Raw genomic sequence first — 24081 nt, forward strand, 5'->3', positions numbered from 1 at the left:
CAGGCAAAGGATGTCTTTGTATGTTTTCCTTGCGTTTATGTGAGATTTTTTTTTCCTTTAGCTACTTCAGTTTTTTTCCACAGCCCAAAGGTGTACAGGATAGGTTAACTGGCAACTCTAAATTTGCCCTTTATAAATGAGTGTGGGTGCATGTAATATCAATAATAATAATTTTCATCTATATAGCGCCTTTCCCATGTTCTTGTACCATTATGTATTGGTGCCTCATCCATGCCAGCATTAGACCAATACTTAAATCTATCACTAGGAATATTCAGAGACCTTCTTGGACACAATCTGGTGTAAATTTGTAAACTTGCAAGGAATGTTATTATTATTATTATGAAACCTGAAACTGTGCTGCATCACTTCATGTGCCAACATCTATAATGAATATATCAAATGTTTCAGGCTGTTTCACTCAAAACTATAATACTATATTACAAATTCAAAGCTGCTAATGTTTATAGTGGAGTCTTATCAATATGTGATTTTTTTGTTAAGATGTTAAGAGTGGATAACAAGAAACACATAGAATTAGGTATTTATGAGTTGACCTGTATTTGAACTGCCACCTTTATCCAAGTTTGGTTCCTACCCTGCCTGGACAGGATACCATTATTTTGAGTGGCCAAGAATGACTGTGGCTACAGACCTGAAATGGAAAAATGTACCTGTCTTTTAGAGCTGGGTTCAAATCTCAGCCTGGACACTACTGTGTGTAATTTGCCATATGTGCTTAGTCATCTGTGGATTTTCTCCCAGCATTCGAGTTATCCCCCAGCTTACTAACAGCATCAGAGTAAAATTAACTGGTAAATCTGAACTGGCTGAGAATAAGTGAAGGAGCATGAGTGGACAATACTACTGTAGAATGGCAGCTTGTCCAGAGTTGGTTCCTACAGCCCTTGTGATGATGATCCTCATTAGGCATACCTGAAAATGGACGAATATTAGTTTGAAACACAGATGGAGTGAGTATAAATTTAAAAAAACATAGTTGGATTCCATGTGACACTAGAGTTGAAAGTAACATTTAAATAGCGACCATCCATCCAGGCACTTTAGTCGGACGTGCTGCTTATCTTGGCAGCATTGGATGCAAGGCAAGAATCGAACCTGGGCACTCTCACGCACACCGCCACTCTACTCACAATTAAACAAGCACCCACGCAAAATCCCTGGAGGTGGGTCATCGGCCGGGTTTGGAATAAATGTCCAAAGAGCTGCGAGAATACCGCGCTTCCCATTTGTATAATGTGTGTAAACAAAACCAAACAATAATATCCGACCTGCAAATGTTATTAATTATTGATGCGATGCTTTTCCAAAGAACCTTCACGACAGATCAAGTTTTCCCAACTGCGACCGCTGCGGCCTGAGAGCAAGCGATTGGTCAGTTTTCTTGTGACCTGAAGGTAACCTCACTCTCTGTGTTCTCGGCGTCAAAAGACACAATTGAGCTTCTAACTAGCAGTTGCCGCTGCTGGAATCTCCGTACGACTCAATTAAGGAAACGGTGCGGTTGACTTCCTTTTCTTTCTTTCCAGAGTGTCGCCGGCTCCGGTGAGTGCTAGCCGAGTGCTGAGAGTAGCGGTTTCTCTGATTCCGAGGCAGGTGTTGCGCATGAGCCTCAGACCTCCTTGTCTTTGAAGTGCTGCGCAGAAACTTGCATATGTTCTGTTGGGAAAAGGGCACTGACAGAGTTGACGTAAACAACATAACTTTATTTTATTTTGATTACAAGAATGCCTGCTCAGAGTGTTTAGGTTTATGGATGGTAATTTTGAGAAAAGCTAGTGTTCTTTGTTGTTATTGTTAAGCACGATGGCCGCTCAGTTGAAAAAGGCATTTGCATGCACACAGAGTCCACCCTCGACTCCAGAGCTGGTAGGCAGAAAGCGATTATAGCCATCAAAGTGCAAGTGTAGTGCTCGTTGTGATTTTATCCGAGATGTTTTATCATTGTTACAGTAATTGCTGCGGTTTCTGTATTGTGTTAGTCTAAAGAATAAACTTAACAAAAACACTATTTACTTTAAACTTCAGAAAGGGTTTGCGCTGTCGGTTCGTCTACTGCTTTTCCTTAATGTTACTAGTGCAGCCCATCACACAGTTCAATGTTAGTCCACGGAACAAGTAGAAAACTTCGTGCTGTATCAGTATTTATGTTCTGCCCTCGAACCTGGTGTAAAAAAACGGATGGATGAATGGAAATGTAAATCTAGCAACGGAGTGAAACTTGCAGATTTGCATAATGAATGACGTCACTGCACGGCGTTAAGTCGGTTGGCTACGTGTGGCAAAATTATATCTTGATAAGTGTAATAATCAAGTTGCATGACGATTCATAATGAGTGTGTGATTTTTTTTTAACTAAACTTTGTCTTCCATTAGCCATAAGGCTTTGAAAAATACTGGATTATGGGAGTTTCGTCAATGCATCTTCTAAACCCACTTACCCAGAGTAGAAGATTCCCATCCCAGCCACGACAGCTGCTGCACAGACACACATTCTAACTAGTTTAGCATTGCCAGTGAACCTAACCTGTATGAGTTTTGGATTTGTGCGGATTAGTGAGAAAATTCACACTGGGATAGGGAGAACATGCAAACAGGAAGCACACTATACTCACACCAGTCTCCTTACTATGAGGCAGTAGTGTTACCACTGAACCATTTTTCCACCAGTCATGGAATTTGTATATTCCATTCTGAGATCAATTAATTCAGTTCAGGGTTGCAGGGAGTCCTTGGTAGCAAGACAACACATAAGTTGAATGGGGGCTACGAAAACGTGTGTAAAATTAAAAAAAAAATGTATGGATTGACTGTACATTGCAAAATATGTTGTTGTATTACATTGACAAGTGCCACAAATCTTTGTAACGTTATTGTGTCTTCAATCCATCCATCATTATATAATATACTTATCCACCTCAGGGGTACAAGCCACACCTGTCCTTGTAGCACTTGAACTGAAGCAAAACAGAATCTTGGAAAGGTGCCAGTCCATCACAGGGCACATTCTTTTACACTCCTACATTTGACTCTCACCTAGGGACATTTAATCTAACATGCAAATATTTGGGAAGGGGGGAAAAATCAATGCAGTCTTGGAAAGAGCATGCAAACTCCACACAGGCAATTACTAAATGTAGGATTCTAATTCGGGGAACTGTGGCATCAGGCTATTAACTGTTTATATTTCTTTATGCTTTTTCCATTAATCAATAAGGAATAAAATATGCTAAGTCATTTTACACATGCATTAATCTTAATACCAAATGTAAAAAATGAATTTGATCAAACAACTACTTTGTCTACTCATGATGGCTTAATGTTAAAATGTAGTAAATATGCAGCAAAAAAAAGAAAAAGTAAATGATGTGAAGCTTGTAAAAACTGACAAGAATTGTTATTATTTAAGAAGCATCCATCAATCCAATTTCAATTTTCCAAGAGTGGCATCTATTCTAGAATAAGTACATGCACACTGTTACATAATCTAATATGCATCTCTTAATGATGTAGTAGGAAACCAGTGTGCTTTGAGAAACTGACATGAGCAGAAGGTAAATTTGAAAACTACACACTAAGGTTCACTGGAGCAGGGAGGCAGCAGTGCTAGCTAGAGTGTATGGTACCTCATGACATCAGATTAATATATTAGTTATACTGACTTATTTCATTTACTGAAGAGTAGGTCCTTAAAGTGCCTAGAAATTAATATTATAAGTAAATGGTAAAATATATCAATACTAATTTAAATTAAAGTGGAAATGGAGAGTAAATAAACCTCTTCATTTTGTCTCATTAGGAAAGAATGACCTACTTCAATTGATTGCTACACTGGTATTTTATATTTGTTGATAATGCTCATGTGTAGCAAAGTTAAAATTTTTTTGTTAGTCTCGATGTCTGTTAAGTTTAGTGCATTGTTAAATATAATTTATAGCAAATATTCCATTCAGTCAGAACATGTGTGGTGCTGAGGTGACACCTGTTGCATGGCTGCACTCGGGTCCTAATCTAGGATCCTGAGTTGATTTGTCATGTGGTGGGTGCGGCTAAATTTGCCAAAAAGCATTGACTGCATTTCAGTCCGGGTAATAATGTGCCCTAGTGGTTAGTACTTCTGCCTCACAGCACCTACGTTCAAATCCAACCAGGCCAAAGTAAATTTACTCCAGATCTGTCTGGGTGTTTCTCAAATTATATTCCAAAGACATGTTTTTTCTGTAGATCGAAGGTGTGTGTAGCAGTGTGCTCTGTGATGAAATGGTGACCTGTTCAAAGCTGATTCCTATCTTTCACCCTGTGTTTCCTGGACAGACTTTCATTACACTGTATTGGATTGATCAGGTATAGAAGTGGGTGGGCATATACATTAAATACTAATAATTGCATTTAATTTCAGCTATGATAGGTGCATCTCTGGACAGAGGAATTGCTGGCAGAAAATGGTGTCACAGGGCTGAAGCATTTGCTAGAGATGGGGGATGATACACCAGCAGAAATATAGGTAGAGCACAAAAATCATAGGTTTGTTGTTAAATAAACATGGTTTTAAACCAGGAAATAAACCTAACTAGCAATCCAAACCAAAATCACGAGGGAAAAATTGTAGATAAAAACAACAGAGTAAAGGTCCTACATGTCACTAAGACCTCCTTTCTGTACTTAGACAACATCAATGTATCAAGCAGAGTTTTTGTTTTTATAATCCAAAAGCTTGGATACAAGTCCATGTGTGCTGTTGTCTTTTTTAGGGGTTACACAATGAATGTGTCACATGACTGGAAAGGGGTATAGCTAATTTATACTATATTCTACAGTCATAAAATGGGACAAAAATAGTGACAGCCTAAAAAGAAGAAAAAGAAAAAAATGGCAATGAGAAAACAGGAAATTAAATAATATTAAATAACTAGCAGAATACCCGCGCTTCGCAGCGGAGAAGTAGTGTGTAAAAGAAGTTATGAAAAAGAAAAGGAAAAATTTTAAAAATAACGTAACATGATTGTTAATGTAACTGTTTTGTCATTGATATGAGTGTTGTTGTCATATTTATATATATATATATATATATATATATATATATATAAAATACCAGCTTGGCAGCGAGAAGTAAAAAGAAAAGGAAACATTTTAATAATAACGTAACATGATTGACAACGTAATTGTTTTCTCATTGTCATGAGTGTTGCTGGCATATATATATATATATATATATATATATATACATATACATATATATATATATATATATATATATATATATATATACACACACATATACTATGGGGTGCGAAACAGGCAAATATATTGATTTTCTGAATATATAAAGTCGGAGTCAGAATATATAAAGTGAAAACTTGAATATATAAAGTCATCGCTGGAATATAATATATAAAGTGAAAACCTGAATATATAAAGTCAGCGCGGAATTTATAAAGTCATTCCTGATTATATAAAGTCAAAGTCAAAATATATTGATTGAAACGACTCTGAACTGAAGTAAGTTAACAAAAACGTATTCAGAAAAATTAATTAAAAAAACATTGTTCGGTTAATGTTTTGAAAATGATGCATGTGCCCTGCCCAGGATTGGTTCCTGCCTTGTGCCCAGTGTTGGCTGGGATTGGCTCCAGCAGATCCCCGTGACCCTGTGATCGGATTCAACAGGTTGGAAAATGGATGGATATTCCAGCATTGACTTTGTATATTCTGACGATGACTTTATATATTGAAGTTTTGTGTTTATATATTCCAGCGCTTACTTTATATTGTGAGGTGGAGGGCTTCGCTATTACTTGTGGGGACGAAACTTCACTTTGGTAACTGATCATGGTCCACTTCAATGGTTATACCGACAGAAAGATACAAACTCTCGCCTCATGAGATGGTTTCTGGGCTTACAACCTTACCGTTTCACAGTAAAACATCGACCAGGTTCTGAACACGTCAACGCAGACGTATTATCACGACTAAATGAACCTGGTACAGAGAGTCGCTTGATTCACGGGAATGTGAATAAAGCTGAGGGGGAGGGTGTGAGCTGGAGGGCTGATCGCACCCCAAGAAGATACAGACGCCCCTGGGCAAACCAGAACCCCTGAAACACAGACTACCCTCACATTGCTCTTTACTTTCTGACTTGCGTTATAACGCGTAATGCAAACCTCGCGCGATACTCCGCTAACTTAAAAGCCTTGTGCAGTGCCTGTCAGTTGAAAATTGATTGCTTGCTTTTATCTCTCTCTCTCTGCTCCTAGCGGAACTGTCATCTCTGACTTGTCATGGAGCACGTTTAAGCGCATGTGTTGCAGTGTTTGAATAAAAATCCTTCTTGTTTCTACGACCTTCTGTGTCTCTGTGCAAATCTGTGACCCAAGCGTGACAATATATTCCGCGCTGACTTTATATATTCAAGATTTGACTTTATATATTCCAGCGCTTACATTATATATTCCGAAATATTCCAACGCCGTCTTTACATACTGAGGTTTTGAGAAGCACTGAGGTTTTGAGAAGCACTGATCAATGTAATCGGTGTACCATGAAATCATGCATTGACAGAAGTTCCCCTTTGGTTAGGGACGGTCTCTTCCAGTTGCACGGATGGGTGGGTGGATCTTATATGTCTGTGCAGGTTTGTTGTTGACCCTGCTCTAACGGATATTTTCATAATCTGCACTTAGCTTTGCAGTCTCCAATATCACTGAAATGCAGCCAGATGCTGCTTCTTTTTCGGCTTTCACTCATTTCTTTACTCTTCTTTTTTCTTCACGATGCGCTTGCATTTAAATCTGGCTCCTCGTCTGTCGCAGCAACAGGTACACAGAGCGACAGTGTTGCTCTGTGTACCTGGCCTGTACCAACACTCGCTGTCTTCGGAGCGTCTGCCCCCCTTCCTTCTTTCACATAATGGTATGATCCTAGTCCGATGTGGAGTGGCCGAAGTTTCGCTCTGCTCGACGGACATCGGCTCCTCTCGTTCACTTGAAAGCATCGGCACTTAGAGCCGGCTCGTTCGCGAACGACACATCACTATTACTTTCTCACTTGCGCTATAACGCGTAATGCAAACCTCGCGCTATACTCCGCTAACTTAAAAGCCTTGTGCAGCGCCTGTCAGTTGAAAATTGATTGATTGCTTGCTTTTATCTCTCTCTCTCTCTCTGCTCCTAGCAGAACTGTCATCTCTGACTTGTCATGGAGCACGTTTAAGCGCATGTGTTGCAGTGTTTGAATAAAAATCCTTCTTGTTTCTACGACTTCCTGTGTCTCTGTGCAAATCATGCATTGACAGAAGTTCCCCTTTGGTTGGAATTGAAACTGTGATTAAATGCATTATTTTTTTAATGCGTTATGGAGCACATGCATCGAAGCTTCTCAGCTGTGCGATTGTCAATGTAACCTTTTGTAAGTAGTGCCTGGAGGATTCAGTGTGGAGAAACTCTAGAGAGCGTGTGTATTAACTTGTGGATTTTTCTGTGAGTATTTGGTGGCAGTCTGACGAAGTTGCTTCGGAAGACGGCGTTAGCCGCGGAGCTCAGCTCAGACCGAAATGTGGTAAATGGGGGGGTGATGATGACGTGACTCCCCCACCTGCCTTAACTGTCAATCCCACACAAACACAGTCTCTCGGAATTTGCATAAGCACACCCCTTCACCTACAATTTTAACTTAGTTACAAAGTGATCAAAACTCGTTTATATCCTGCGTCCTCTCATTAAGCTTGTATCCCGCATTACCTGTGGGCATGTGAAACGCCAGCGGTAGCCTGTCTATGAACTTAATTTAAAGTTTAGGTTTACACCTTGCTTTCTTTCCGAGGTAGCAGCACTCATGAATATGGTAGTATATGTCACTCACTCGGTTCTTATTGTTTCGCTGCCTTCTCAATTATATAATGCATGTTTTCTTAAGCGCTTTTTGGAGGTCTTCCTGGTTTTCTACGCAATGCGTTGATAGTCAGTTCACGTGATTACGTGGGAAGCGTGATGATGTCACACGAAACTCCGCCCCCCACGTCATTTCAGCTCAACTCCATTACAGTTAATGGAGAAAAATACCTTCCAGTTATGACCATTAGGCGTAGAATTTCGAAATGAAACCTGCCCAACTTTTGTAAGTAAGCGGTAAGGAATGAGCCTGCCAAATTTCAGCCTTCTACCTACACGGGAAGTTGGAGAATTAGTGATGAGTCAGTGAGTGAGTGAGTGAGTGAGTGAGTGAGTGAGGGAGGGCTTTGCCTTTTATTAGTATAGATATTTATACTAAACAAAACAATAACATAAAATTCCAAAACTGTACACAAAATTACTAAAAAATTGAGAAGTCATAACACCATTCAGTCTGGAACAAATGTACCTCAGTTTCAACTGCAATGAAGCTCCAGAAGTAAAAGACATGTTTTAATTGTGTACAAAATTTACTAAAAACATAGTAAGTAAATGTTTTTCCTGTATACTGTGTATGGTTCCAAAAATTTCAGATGCACATTTGCATAATTTTTAAACATAAATATTTTGATGTGAATTTACTGCTAAACCACCGAACTATATAAATAAGGGCTCTCTTATAAGGAATAATCTAGCAAAAAGGGATAGTTACAGTATAATGCCTATAAAAAGCATTCACCCTTTTTGGAAGTTTTCACACTTTATGAAAATTAGAGCTGATAGTGAGACCTATGCACACAGACCCAAAGTTGTAATGGCTGCTGAGGTTGTATCTTCTGAATATTGAGTTCAAGGGGGTTAATACTTATGCAATCAATTCTTTTGTGTTTTATAATTATGATTAATTTTGAGCACATTTTAAAGATCTAATACTGAAGATTTTTTTTCTGTTGATCAATACCAAAAGAGACAAATTAAATCCTCTGTGATGCTGAGTTGTATAGCAATAAAATGAGAAAACTTTCAAAGGGGGTGAATACTTTTTATAGACTCTGTATGTACTAATGTACGTATGTTATGTACAGGTACATTCCTAAACACAAGCATTCGATTTTCCACATAACTACTTAATATGCATTATACTTAAGAGAGATTGCTCATTACATACACACAAGCCTGCCCCTGCATGACTGGTGGTTTCTGGAATGTGCCATGAATGCTTCTGCCTTGCTAAACTATGTAAATTAAATCTGTGACTGTTAATTGTCAGAGACATCATGCAGTTGGACAGGGCCTTAACAAGCATATTTCTTGCTGAACCAGGTACAGCATCTGGCATCTCCAGGTGTCTTCATTCTTATTGATGAAGTGTTGTTATATTTGGCCTAAAATAGCGTGCTGTCATTCAGCCTCCTCGATTGTAACACCAAGTGTCACACGGGCTTGGAATTCTATGCAAATACAGTTAAACCTGAGTCAGGCTTTGGGTGACGTGTAATGATATCTATACATATAAAAGGCAAAGCCCTCACTGACTCATCAGTAATTCTCCCATTTTCCATATAGGTGGGAAGCTGAAATTTCATGTGCTCATTCCTTGCAGTGTACTTACAAAAGTTAGGTATGTTTCATGATCTATTGCAACACCCAAGGGGAGGGAAACAGGTGTACCCTGTAAAAACTGTATAGATAGATAGGGGAAACCCCGCCTCACTATTTTTGCGACTTCCAATATACGTAGGAGTCCCAAATTTACCATGCTCATCCTTTACACTGTACTTACAAATGTTAAGTATGTTTCATTTCGCACCATGCCCCATAACAAACTTTCGAAAATAACGTCTTCCTTTTGGCGGTTCTCACCATTATACTATAAAGAACTTTTGGAACTGACCTGTCATTTTGGAGGTTTCATTCCTTATTTCCATTAACAGATGATTTATTTCACGGCAGAGATGCACAGGGGCCGCCCCCGGTCCCCCTTCCTTTTTCCACACGGCCGCTGTCCTTGCACCTATCACGTGGTTGGCTCCCTGCCTATATAGATAGATAGATACTTTATTAATCCCCAAGTGGAAATTCACATACTCCAGCATACTGATAAAAACAATATTAATTAAAGAGTGATAAAAATGCAGTGCAAGTTAAGAAATGCAAGGTGGAGAGTGCAAGGCACGTATAACTGTCAATATAATGTTAACTAGCCATCCCGCGGCGTACCATACGCTGCATAATCAGGCCAGTTTTTTAATAATTTTTAAGCACAGGGAGAAAATTAACATTTGAAAAATCGGTAATGTAATAAATCAGCAAGAAAAGCAACATTGTAACAATGCACGGAACGAACCAACACATAATCGTCCGTGCGGCGCTCAGGCGCGGAGGGTGGAACGGGAGAAGAGGAAAAGGACGTCCACTCGCTCCCTCCTTCATGCTAGACTGCTGATTTCTCGCCCAGTATGCACTGCCTGCTCATATGCCCACCTCCAACTCGTCACTCGAGTCGTTGTCGTCTTTGTACAGTCCAGATGCACTTGTGACTCACATAGATTTTTCATTGCTCTGTGCAGTTTTGGCTGCCTTTCTATATAAAATCCACCAAGACACCCGACCACGTTAGCAGCGAGGTGGGAGGGGGGTGTGTATAAAGTGCAGGAGCATCAAAGAAGACGCATGTTTGTTGTGAATGCGAATTGCTGTATGTAGCGTGTAAAACAGTTTGCTATGGTGCACGCGGTCGTGCGTTGTAACCGAAAACACGGTTTTTAAAGACTGCTCACTTCATTGTGTATATGACTGTAGGTGAATGAAAAGATGCAACTCTGGAGAGGGCAACATACAATACAGCGTTTTACACGCTGCATACAGCGATTCACATTCGCGACAAATTGTTTTACACGCTGCATACACCGATTTACATCCGTGACAAACATGCCTCTTCTTAGATAGTCCTGTCGTGTCCACCCTCGTTCTCGAAGCATACACACTGCCTGGTCATGTGGTGCCTCTGTGTGAACCAGTAGGGCACAGAGAAGGTCAGCTGCAGAGAGAGCGTCTCGACTGTTGCAGGGCCTGCATTGGTGAAGCAGGTGAGACGGTAATGAAACAGAGGCACAGGACTTATTGGTTTTTAAAGACTGCTCATTTCATTGTGTTTTAACCTCAGTTGTAAAGGAATGTTTTAAGGATCCCATGGGATACCCATTGCAAACAGTTTTACACGCTGCATATGGCGATTCACCTCCGCGAGAAACATGCCTCTAAGAACAGTCAACGTGGGTCGGAGCTGTATGTGACCTCTACAACAGATGAATATAAACGACGGCGGTTTTTCTGTGTCGTTGCGTCCGAGTTGGTGGGCGTGGCTCTGTGAGTTGTCGTCATATCCAATGGTCTTGGAGTTGGTGGGCGTGGCTCCTTCCTGCGTGCACCATAGGTGTCTCACTTGTCGGCGGCTTAGTGAATCCACTCCCCTTCCGGCGTGCTTTCCATGGTTGTCTTGCCTTAGTGAATTATATATATAGATGTTTACCCCAGGGGTGGAATTGAAGAGTCGTATAATGTGGGGGGGGGGAACGATCTCCTGTCTGTCAGTGAAGCATGTCAGTGATAGCAGTCTGTCGCTGAAGCTGCTTCTCTGTCTGGAGATGATACTGTTCAATGGATGCAGTGGATTCCCCATGATTGACAGGAGCCTGCTCAGTGCCCGTCGCTCCGCCACAGATGTCAAACTGTCCAGCTCTGTGCCTACAATAGAGCCTGCCTTCCTCACCAGTTTGTCCAGGCGTGAGGCGTCCCTCTTCTTTATGCTACCTCCCCAGCACACCACCGCGTAGAAGAGGGCGCTTGCCACAACCGTCTGATAGAACATCCGCAGCATCTTATTGCAGATGTTGAAGGACACCAGCCTTCTAAGTAAGTATAGTCAGCATATGCATATACATTAACGACATCCCGCGCTCATGTGCCTCCTCACTCGCTTTCTTACTTTCCTCAGCTGTTCGTCGTGCTCACTGCTCCCTTCTTCTTTACTTCACCGTTTCAAGCCTGTTATTGTTCGCCTTCCTTCACGTCTTCCTGCTGGTGACTCCTGCCTTTTCATTTATTCCACCGCTTCAAACCTATTATTGTTGGACTTGCTTCACGTCTTCCTGCTGGTGGCTCCTGCCTTTTTGTTGCAGTCATCAGATTCACTCTTAATACTAAAATAAGCCTATGACAATTACATTGATGTTATGTTATTTTTAAAATGTTTCCTTTTCTTTTTCACAACTTTTTTAACACACTATTTCTCCACTGTGAAGCGTGGGTATTTTGCTAGTTCTTTATAGTATTAAGCGCAGGTAAGTCTTGGGACAGTATTCTGCTGCCATTTAGTGGGTGAAATGATTGCTGGAAAAAAAAAACATGAATATTTGTATGCTTTATGCCATTTTATGGTCTATCGAAGGTAACTTATCAATGTCCACAAAAACTCTATGGCAAATGAAAAGCTCTAAGGGCAGTTTTAGAATGTATTGAAACTGAACTAGTGCTAGAATCAAGTAGTAGTGCATCAATCGTACAGGTCAGGAACTGATATTCTACCCTTTCTAGTACAACTAACAGGAAAAAATAAAAGTGGTCAAAGTGACACGTTTCTATTGTCCTGAATGCACCATCGGGCTGTGTACTTTCTCAAAACGTATTGCACAAAGGATGTGTACTAAATCTGCATCAGTACAACAGTGAACACTAGACATACCTTTTCAACTGTATTTATCCATCCATCCATCCATCCTCTTCCGCTTATCCGAGGTTGGGTTGTGGGGACAGCAGCTTAAGCAGAGAGGCCCAGACTTCCCTCTCCCCGGCCACTTCTTCCAGCTCTTCTGGGAGAATCCCAAAGGCGTTCCCAGGCCAGCCGGGAGACATAGTCCCTCCAGCGTGTCCTGGGTCTTCCCCGGGCCTCCTCCCGGTTGGACGTGCCGGAACACCTCACCAGGGAGGCGTCCAGGAGGCATCCTGATCAGATGCCGAGCCACCTCATCTGACTCCTCTCGATGCGGAGGAGCAGCGGCTCTACTCTGAGCCCCTCCCGGATGACTGAGCTCCTCACCCTATCTTTAAGGGAAAGCCCAGACACCCTGCGGAGGAAACTCATTTCAGCCGCTTGTATTCGCGATCTCGTTCTTTCGGTCACTACCCATAGCTCATGACCATAGGTGAGGGTAGGAGCGTAGATCGACTGGTAAATTGAGAGCTTTGCCTTACGGCTCAGCTCCTTTTTCACCACGACAGACCGATGCAGAGCCGCATCACTGCGGATGCCGCACCGATCCGCCTGTCGATCTCACGCTCCATTCTTCCCTCACTCGTGAACAAGACCCCGAGATACTTGAACTCCTCCACTTGGGGCAGGATCTCTCCCCCAACCCTGAGAGAGCACTCCACCCTTTTCGGCTGAGGACCATGCTCTCGGATTTGGAGGTGCTGATTCTCACCCCAGCCGCTTCACACTCAGCTGCGAACCGATCCAGAGAGCTGAAGATCACGGCCTGATGAAGCAAACAGGACAACATCATCTGCAAAAAGCAGTGACCCAATCCTGAGTCCACCAAACCGGACCCCTTCAACACCCTGGCTGCGCCTAGAAATTCTGTCCATAAAAGTTATGAACAGAATCGGTGACAAAGGGCAGCCCTGGCGGAGTCCAACTCTCACTGGAAACGGGCTCGACTTACTGCGGCAATGCGGACCAAGCTCTGACACGGTTGTACAGAGACCGAACAGCTCTTATCAGGGGTCCGTACCCCATACTCCCGAGCACCCCCACAGGATTCCCGAGGGACACGGTCGAATGCCTTTTCCAAGTCCACAAAACACATGTAGACCGGTCGGGCAAACTCCCATGCACCCTCCAGGACTCTGCTAAGGGTGAAGAGCTGGTCCACTGTTCCGCGACCAGGGACGAAAACCACACTGTTCCTCCTGAATCCGAGGTTCGACTATCCGACGGACCCTCCTCTCCAGAACCCCCAATAGACTTTTCCAGGGAGGCTGAGGAGTGTGATCCCTCTATAGTTGGAACACACCCTCCGGTCCCCCTTTTTAAAGAGGGGGACCACCACCCCGGTCTGCCAATCCAGAGGCACTGTCCCGATGTCCATGCGATGTTGCAGAGGCGTGTCAACCAAGACAGTCCTACAACATCCAGAGCCTTAAGGAACTCGGCGTATCTCATCCACCCCGGGGCACTGCCACCAAGGAGTTTTTTTGACCACCTCGGTGACTTCAGTCCCAGAGATGGGAGAGCCCACCTCAGAGTCCCCAGGCTCTGCTTCCTCGTGGAAGGCATGTTAGTGGGATTGAGGAGGTCTTGAAGTACTCCTCCCACCGACCCTAGCGTCGAAGTGAGGTCAGCAGCGCACCATCCCCACCATATACGGTGTTGACACTGCACTGCTTCCCCCTCCTGAGACGGCGGACGGTGGACCAGAATCTCCTCGAAGCCGTCCGAAAGTCGTTCTCCATGGCCTCTCCAAACTCCTCCCATGCCCGAGTTTTTGCCTCAGCAACAACCGCAGTTCCGCTTGGCCTGCGGTACCTATCAGCTGCCTCCAGAGACCCACAGGACAAAAAGTCCTATAGGACTCCTTCTTCAGCTTGACGGCATCCCTCACGCGGTGTCCACCAACGGGCTCGGGGATTGCCGCCACGACAGGCACCGACCACCTTGCGGCCACAGCTTCGGTCAGCCGCCTCAACAATAGAGGCACGGAACATGGCCCATTCGGACTCAATGTCCCCACCTCCCTCGGGACGTGGTTGAAGTTCTGCCGGAGGTGGGAGTTGAAGCTACTTCTGACAGGGGACTCTGCCAGCCGTTCCCAGCAGACCCTCACAACACGTTTGGGCCTACCAGGTCTGACCGGCATCTTCCCCCACCATCGAAGCCAACTCACCACCAGGTGGTGATCAGTTGACAGCTCCGCCCCTCTCTTCACCCGAGTGTCCAAGACATATGGCCGCAAGTCCGACGACACGACCACAAAGTCGATCATCGACCTGAGGCCTAGGGTGTCCTGGTGCCAAGTGCACATATGAACACCCTTATGCTTGAACATGGTGTTCGTTATGGACAATCCGTGGCGAGCACAGAAGTCCAATAACAAAACACCGCTCGGGTTCAGATCGGGGGGGCCATTCCTCCCAATCACGCCCTTCCAGGTCTCACTGTCATTGCCCACGTGAGCATTGAAGTCTCCCAGCAAAACGAGGGAATCCCCAGAAGGTATGCCCAATCCTGTATATGTTGCAAAGATTAAGACAATGTCTTTAATTCAGTCCACAAACACAAACAGTACAGCCAGATAGAGGTTCTAGTGAAACACATGTGCAGCCTCACAAGTGAAGGAAGATATAGTATGTCTTCTTATATAATACTCTACTGTGGCTGTTCGTTTGTCTGTCCAGGATTTTAAATCACCTGTAGCTCGTAAACCGTTACAGCTATTGACTTGAAATTTGGTACACATATACTACGCGACGTCTACTATCTGCTTTTGGGGTGATGATTTTTATTACCCTTTTTATTTTTATTTTATTTTATTGTTGAATCAACTCTCGGCAGCGCGCAGCAGGGCGGCCGTGCGGCGCATGCATATGGACGCCGTTCTCATTCCCTACCACCTTCCCTAATCATTCTTGAGGCAGATTGAAGACTTAAGTGCCAGCTTAACTAAAAAATCTAAGAAAATGTACTAAGTAATTGCAATACAAAAACTTACTTAATCAGTTTTAACGCGAAAAGATGCCGACGAAAGAAGAGAAGCAGCGGGCCGCTAGGGTGGAGAAAAGAAGAGCAGCTCAGGAAGCAGCAAGCTCATCAAACTCTGAGCTAACAAATGCTAAACAGAGACAAAGAAAGAGTATGAAAACTAGGAATGCTCAAGTGAAGTGTATTCACTGCACGTTATCGTGCAATACGCCGTTACTGGTATTTTAATAATATAGTTTACACAATATTTTTCTTCATATCACCTTTAAGTTATTTAAAGGAAATATTAGGTTGATACAGACACAAATAAACATGTAAGAACATCATTCTTGTTTTCAGATTTATTTGTTCAAATAAATACAAGCTTTGATGTATCCATATAAATATTTATGCATTATCTTACATTGTATTTTAATTGAAATATCATCATACTCTTTCTGTGCAGTACATCAGGTATTAGTTATTATCATCGTGACCAAAATATACTAACTGTATTTGGCTGTATCGTCTTTTCTAGTGGAAAATTATTTACCAGAATGACTGTTCTGACACTAGCCACTCCCACAGATTGTGTTTTCAGTACAGATAGCAACTTTGCATATTAATCACAAAGCACCCCAAAGCCAGAGACAGTTGTCAGCCTACAATTTCTAGTCACAATGTAAATGAAAAAATAACTTGAAAAAATTCTCAAATGATTCTGCACTTTTGGGTGTATTGATGACGGGGATGACACAGAGTATAGGAGTTAGATGGCGAAATTAGTTTCTTGTCTACATATTAACATCAGCAAACCAAGGAACTGGTTATTGACACACCAGAGAACCTCTGTGTCCTGTTACTATTTAAGAAGTGGATACAGAGTACTTGGGAGTCCACATTAATGACAGATTGGAGTGGTCTTGGAACACAGAACTGTATAAGAGGGCAGAGTAGGCTCATTTTCCTTAGGAGACAGCCATCCATTAATGTAGAAAGTGACATCCTTCACATCTTCTATAACTCTGTGATGGCCAGTGGAATGTTATACACTGTGGTGTGCTGGGTTGGTAACATCATTTCAAGAGAAGCCAACCGAATCAACAGACTAATTAATAATGGCAGGGTCAGTTATAGGACACATTCTAGACCCCTGGAGATAGTAGCAAAGGAGAGTATTATAACAAAATTGAGTGCCATTCTGAACAATGCTGTACATCCTCTCTCCGACACACTGACATGGAGTAGTTTCAGCCAATAAAACATTCAGCAGAGGTGTGTCAAGAAATACTAATGGGGATTCTTTTATACCTACAGCAATATGTCTACATAATGCCTCACTATGACTGTGAGAGCCAAGTCAGAACTTTTCTTTCTTTTTAATTTTCTTGCTGTATAGTCATTCTGGTTTGTGTTCAGACCAAAATGCGTGTGTATATTTTCTACTTATTTACTTACTTATTTGCCTATTTATTTATTTAAAGAGCTTCTGTAAATTTCCTCCTTGGGACAAAAAAGTAGAAGGGGGATGGAAAAAGGGCAGAGATTTTGACTGAACCTGATGTATCTTTTAACTCTTTGAACAGTCTGGGCTCCATCAGGCATTATGCTATTGGCTGTCATCAAACAGAGGGCAAATAGGGTAGTGCTGAAGGGTCAGCACACAACTGTTAAATATGATATGGCCAGTCATTTTCAGTTTTTAGGTTGACACGGTCTGGCCACAAGATCAGTAACTGCAGTACATAAATCTAGTAAGTTCCATAAAATCTGATAAATGTCTTATATCATGTTTACCTTCATGCAGTTGCTGGTTATTACAGTAATTGCCAAAATTCTTCAAAATGTATATTTTTTTTACTTATTTATATTCATTAAATTATGATAAATTATTTAGTAATGTATTTTACACCATAATAGAATCTGCCTTTTGTTTTTTTATGGGTTCAAAGTACTAGTCAGACTTAAAATTGAGCATCAGGAAATTAATATTAATGAGGAAGCAGAGCCTGGGGAATCTCTGGGACTGAGGTCGCTGAGGTGGTCAAAAAACTCCTTGGTGGCAGGGCCCTGGGGGTGGATGAGATACACCCGGAGTTCCTCAAGGCTCTGGACGTTGTAGGACTGTCTTGGTTGACACACCTCTGCAATATCGCATGGACATTGGGGACAGTGCCTCTGGATTGGCAGACTGGGGTGGTGGTCCCTGTCTTTAAGAAGGGGGACCGGATGGTGTGTCCCAACTACAGAGGGATCACACTCCTCAGCCTCCCTGGAAAAGTCTATTCGAGGGTCCTGGAGAGGAGGGTCCGTCGGATAGTTGAACCTCAGATTCAGGAGGAACAGTGTGGTTTTCGTCCTGGCCGTGGAGCAGTGGACCAGCTCTACACCCTTAACAGGGTCCTGGAAGGTGCATGGGAGTTTGCCCAACCAGTCTACATGTGTTTTGTTGACTTGGAAAAGGCATTCGACCGTGTCCCTCGGGGAATTCTGTGGGGGGTGCTCCGGGAGTATGGGTTACCGGACCCCCTGATAAGGGCTGTTCGGTCCCTGTACAACCAGTGTCAGATCTTGGTCCGCATTGCCAGCAGTAAGTCAAACCCGTTTCCAGTGAGAGGGACTCCGCCAGGGCTGCCCTTTGTCACCGATTCTGTTCATAACTTTTATGGACAGAATTTCTAGGCGCAGCCAGGGCATTGAGGGGGTCCGGTTTGGTGGACTCAGGATTGGGTCACTGCTTTTTGCAGATGATGTTGTCCTGTTTGCTTCATCAGGCCGTGATCTTCAGCTCTCTCTGGATCGGTTCACAGCTGAGTGTGAAGCGGCTGGGATGAGAATCAGCACCTCCAAAGCCGAGATCATGGTCCTCAGCCGAAAAAGGGTGGAGTGCTCTCTCAGGGTTGGGAGCGAGAGCCTGCCCCAAGTGGAGGAGTTCAAGTATCTCGGGGTCTTGTTCCCGAGTGAGGGAAGAATGGAGCGTGAGATCGACAGGCGGATCGGTGCAGCGGTGATGCGGGCTCCGCATCGGTCTGTCGTGGTGAAAAAGGAGCTGAGCCGTAAGGCAAAGCTCTTAGTTTACCAGTTGATCTACGTTCCTACCCTCACCTATGGTCATGAGCTATGGGTAGTGACCGAAAGAACAAGATCACGAATTCAAGCGACTGAAATGAGTTTCCTCCGCAGGGTGTCTGGCCTTTCCCTTAAAGATAAGCTGAGAAGCTCAGTTATCCGGGAGGTGCTCAGGGTAGAGCCGCTGCTCCTCGGCATCGAGAGGAGTCAGATGAGGTGGCTCGGGCATCTGATCAGGATGCCTCCTGGACGCCTCCCTGGTGAGGTGTTCTGGGCACGTCCAACCGGGAGGAGGCCCTGGGAAGACCCAGGACACGCTGGAGGAACTATTTCTCCCAGCTGGCCTGGGAACGCCTCGGGATTTCCCCTGAAGAGCTGGAAGAACTGGCCAAGGAGAGGGAAGTCTGGGCATCTCTGCTCAAGCTGCTGCCCCTGTGACCCGATCTCGGGTAAGTGGAAGAGGATGGATGGATGGATGAAATTAATATAATAATTATCTATACTTTTTGATAGCAAGTGATATAAATGAACCATGGTAACATTTTGGCCATATTGCCCACCCCACATCATCATGCACGCTATATAAAATACAGTGGCACTTGGAAGCATGTCTGATTTTAGGCCAAAGAACATTGACATTTTGTGAAACTCACTCTTAAAATAAATTCAAAAGAGTTCTGCATCCTTCTTTTTTATAAGTATTTCCTGGCAGCTGTGCCTTATTTTCCTATTTATATCAGTCACAGTGAATGCCTTGTTGAACTGAAGCTTTACAATATTTGGCTGGTTGTGAGGAATGTGTTGCAGAGGTACACTGTTTTGTTACGGGAAAATGGTTCAAGGGATTAGAACATAAGTAGGCAAAGAATCAGAGAGAAGAGGTCCAATACTTCTATTTTGTTTACTTAATCAATTATAACATTTAAATACATATGAATGGGTTATAGAAATAAAGAGACAAACTTATACTTACAATAACATACATACATACAGTAACATACATCAAAAGACCCAGAGCCATCATCCCAGACCAGTAGACCGAGGGGGCCCGCTTGTCAGTCTTGTCAAAGGATCAACCCTTTTAGCCTTTCATTTACCGGGCGGTGCGCGCTGTCCCCACGGTTGAGCCTCCCAAGAAACTGAGGGCGGAACCTTCCTTTATATACTAATTGAGCGTCCTTGCCCAAAGCGGCTTACGTGTAAGCAGTGTATACAGAAGTGATTAGTTTCAGCACACACACCTTTCCACGGGACGCGGTGTTGTTTTGCACTTGGTCCTGATGATGACGACACCTGGTACCAGGAGGCACACAAAAATAAGAATTGCGTAGTGAAGCCCCTTGAAGTGAAAAACAAGTCAGCATGCCCCTTTATCCTGACGGAGACGGCGTCTGGTACCAAAAGGCACACAAAAATAGTGAAGCCCCTCGAAGTGAAAAACAAGTGAAAAACAAGTCAGCATAACCCTCTGGCCATATTCCCAGTACTTTTCCTTCTTGAAGCTGGTTTTTGCGCTGAGCGACCAACGCCCATCTGCTCTCTTGATCCCCCCCTCTCTTTAGAAAATTCCTTCCATTACATACACTCTCATAGGTTACGTGATATCTTGGGGTTAGGTGATAATACAGCAGCAATATGAAAAGTCAGAAGGTCAGATCACAGGAAGGCAGGCAAAACACAGACAAAAATATCCAAAGTGCTAGCTAGATAACAAGGTAGAAAATGTACAAATTGAATTTATATATATTTTTTATTGTTATCAAGCTTTTATCAAGTAAATAAGCAAATATTAATTACAGCAAATCACACATAACCCTGAAAACATCAATACAAAATAATACACCCATCCAGCCCCACATCACCACAGTTAATCAAGGAGAAGAGAAGCCATAGCTGTACACAGGAACATTTTTATTATTATCTTACCAAAATAAAATCATTTATCACATTTTTGTTTATTAAATAATTTTTTAACAGTGAGTCATATTAAAAAATAACAGTGATAACAGAATGCAATTACATTTGCTGGGAGAGTACTATAAATACATGATTTTAATACCAATTTGCAGCCCAAATAGGTTTGTAGTGGTTGAAATACCTGTAATTGACAGCAGAGTCCAACTCGAGTGATTAAAAAAAATACCATTAATTAATGTGCTATTGTTAGTTGTTGCCTGTGGAGGGTCTATGGCTAATCAAGTTCACATTTCTTAAACTCTCACATTTCATAAAATCTATGTTGAAGTCTAAAGCAAAAATTGTTGGCTGCTTTGGATCATGGTGGATAGCAGGTTTGGAGCTTTGATGATCAATTAAAGTGCAGGGAAATATTGAATCATTTTAATGTGCAGATAATGGTGGTGTGAGGTTTATTTGGTGTAACTTAAATACTGAATACATATTTGTTTACTCTATGTTTACATAACACCTACATGTGATGATGTGGGTTCGACTCTATGCTCCCATCGGTGTTCGGGAGCCCTTGAACCCAACACCGTCGATAATGTCACCAAAATGAGCTAGACAGTGGAGGCAACAACATAGCAAGGGGATGGTTCAAAAAGTGCAAAAGTGCTTTTATTTAAAATATCAAAACAAAACAGTGTTCCAAGTAAAGTGCAGTGGTTCAAAGTTCAATAAATAATCCATAAAAGAAATCGTGGAGGTTACAAATACTACAAAAAAACAATCATTTAATACAAGGTTAAAACATTCTCTAGGAAGCAGTTTTTAAAACAATGTCAAGCTCGGTGCTTCTTTCATGTTAGCATTAGCGTCTCACCTGCTTCTCCCATACGGGCCCTTCAACAGGCGAGACGCTCTCTCTGCAGCTGCCCCTTTCTCCTACATCCATCCACACAAGACTGGAGACCTCCCAATCCCTGGCTTTGGTCTGGCACTCATCCCAGTCACGAGACTTGGTTCACTTCCAACGGCCAGGACGCTCATGTTGGGGAATCCACCACCAAGCCTCCCGACTCCTGCTGCCTTTCCGGCCTTCCACGGCTAGTCGCCTTTCCCTGGTCACTCCTGCTACCTGATCGCTCAGCGGGAGCGACTTCAGCTACGACTCCTGGGCGTCGGCCTAACACCCAGGCTTCTTCGCAACTGCCCACGAGCGCTCGTTCGTTCACTCGCTACCCCCACACGCTCCATGTGTCTCTCTCTTGCACCAACTTGCTCCCTCTCTCCCTGTAACCTCCGTCCTCTCTTTTCCTTTTCGTTCTTGCTCATCTCCCCCAAACCGACTCGCGCTTCTTTTATATTATGAGGGGCCATAGCAGCTGCAGCACATTAGCCATGGGAACACTCACAGATGTGGGCGGTCCCTCACCTGTGCACTAGGTGAGAAACGCCCACACCACAAATCGCTCCGTGGCTTGCTATGGCCACCACGCCCCCTCACTAAACCGCCGGGAGTGCGGTGATTATTTATTTAAAAAAAACGACCTTTGCTAAGCGAGCTGTGAACCCATAACACCACACTACGTAATTCCTTTCCTTTTGCATTTATTTCTAGGTAAGTGATTTTTTACCTTTTTTTAACTTTTACAAGTTAACAAAAGTGCTGCTGCATCAATTTCTCAAAAAACACACACACACGGATAATGCATTAAACATTGTCTTATGAGGCATGCCGTATTTTTGCTGCCCCCTATGCAGTATTTAATCTCACTAGGCTTGAGACAATGTACTGAATCCACAAGCAAGACAGATTCCGATTTAGGCTTCATAGTACAATGATGCAACAATAGAGTGCATCTTCAAAACAATGGTAAAAGTAATACTCTAAATAAAAAAGAAAAAAAAACATATATTAGCTTGGGAAAACATGACAAAATTAAAAGTTTAGCTTTAAAACAATACAGCATACAAAACATATTTTGAAAACAATACAAATGTATACATTCTTCACCATATCTTCACCCCCCAAGAAAACTATTTACAGTATTTTGAGTGTTGAGATAGTGAAATTGAATATAAGACAAACCACAACTGTTTAACTCATGTTGCATGTTGGCCATTGCAAATTGTTTTGCAAGTTAAAAGATGCCTACTTGCAATGCAAGCATAAGAGATACTGTACAGTATATAACAGACATTGTACATGTGACTGACACTTTACTCTAGAAATTAACAAGTTTAACAAAATGACATATTTAGTACATATACAATGAGATATCTGATTATCAAGAAACTGAATGATAGTATCATGCACTGATATTATGTAGGTTTGAAGTGTTCATGCTCTGTTTTGGTTTAAAGAAGTGGAGGTCTACTCAGTACTGATATAGTTTCTTCCTTCTCCCAGTTGCTCCAGACAGAATTCCATCCCATTTCTGCCCGCCTTCTCCTGGTCATGCAAAAGTTTCCATTTTCCTTCTGACAGCATTCCTATTTTCCCTCTAAAAGGCACTTGAATTGGGCAGGTAGCCAGTACATGCTTTGATGCATAACTGGAAATTAATGAGCACATGGAAGAGTCACACTGTTGTTTATGCAGTTGAGCACTGAAAAATGGCAGTGCCTTACATTATATAGTAAATGTGTTGAAATATAATTTTTAAATCGCATGTAAACAGTTTAAAAATTGAAGGAACCAATGACCATAGTACACTAAAGAATGTTGCCCCTGAATGAACAGCAGAGAATAAAAACTGGCCTGCAGGTAAAAGTAATTGCAGACCCCATCTTAAAGCTTTAAACATTTAACTGTAAAAAAACGTTTTAACCTGTAAAAAAAAAAAAAAATGTCACAGCTGTACCTCAAACTCAGCAGTTTACAGGTGTATACTTATTAATGTTTCTGTAATTTATAAATTAGATATTATTTGAAATTTATTGTATCAACTTATATGACGATCCTATAAGCAGACCACGTTAACCCATTAGGCAACACAGGCAGGCGCCTAGGACTTTGTCATCCAAGAGGCACTGTTTGGGCAAGTAAGGGGCACACGCCCCGGAAACTGAGGGGGACTTTCCCTCCAAGGGCTCCATATGAGCTTTGACCATCACTGCCTTTAAGTATTTGACAAAATTTATTGTTTTAGGCCCCTTAGTTGGTTTTATGTGATGGCAAATCTTGCATACAAGCTTGCTAGTTATTGTGTGGTTTTTCGTTCCCATTTGCCAGAAAGTCAAAGTAAGTCCAGATCCCAGTCCAGCTGTCCTCTTTGCCAGTTAAGTATGATTGTAAAGACTCTCAACACTGCTGAAATTGCTGTCTTATTAATACTTGTGAGTCAATGGAAATCTAGGCTACAACTCTAACCATGGTAAACCAGAAATGCATTTTTAATGCAGGCTGCAGAATCAATATAATGAAAAGTAAGTATTGAGTGGCTTTTAAAATCGATAGTT

At 42.5% G+C, this 24081-nt stretch overlaps 1 protein-coding gene across 5 annotated transcripts in view; it reads left to right on the forward strand.

Moving 5' to 3' along the window:
* Positions 1-1063: 1063 nt before the first annotated feature.
* Positions 1064-24081, forward strand: part of tspan11 (tetraspanin 11) — a 364316-nt gene continuing 341298 nt past the window's right edge. For 4 of the 5 annotated variants that reach the window (XM_039760772.1, XM_039760774.1, XM_039760773.1 and 1 more), the window contains exon 1: positions 1430-1566. The gene's annotated coding sequence lies outside the window, so the exon portion shown is untranslated. The other variant, XM_039760769.1, reaches the window with a different exon arrangement.

This window comes from Polypterus senegalus, chromosome 8 (genome assembly GCF_016835505.1).
Source record: "Polypterus senegalus isolate Bchr_013 chromosome 8, ASM1683550v1, whole genome shotgun sequence".
Classification (NCBI taxonomy): Eukaryota; Metazoa; Chordata; class Cladistia; order Polypteriformes; family Polypteridae; genus Polypterus; species Polypterus senegalus.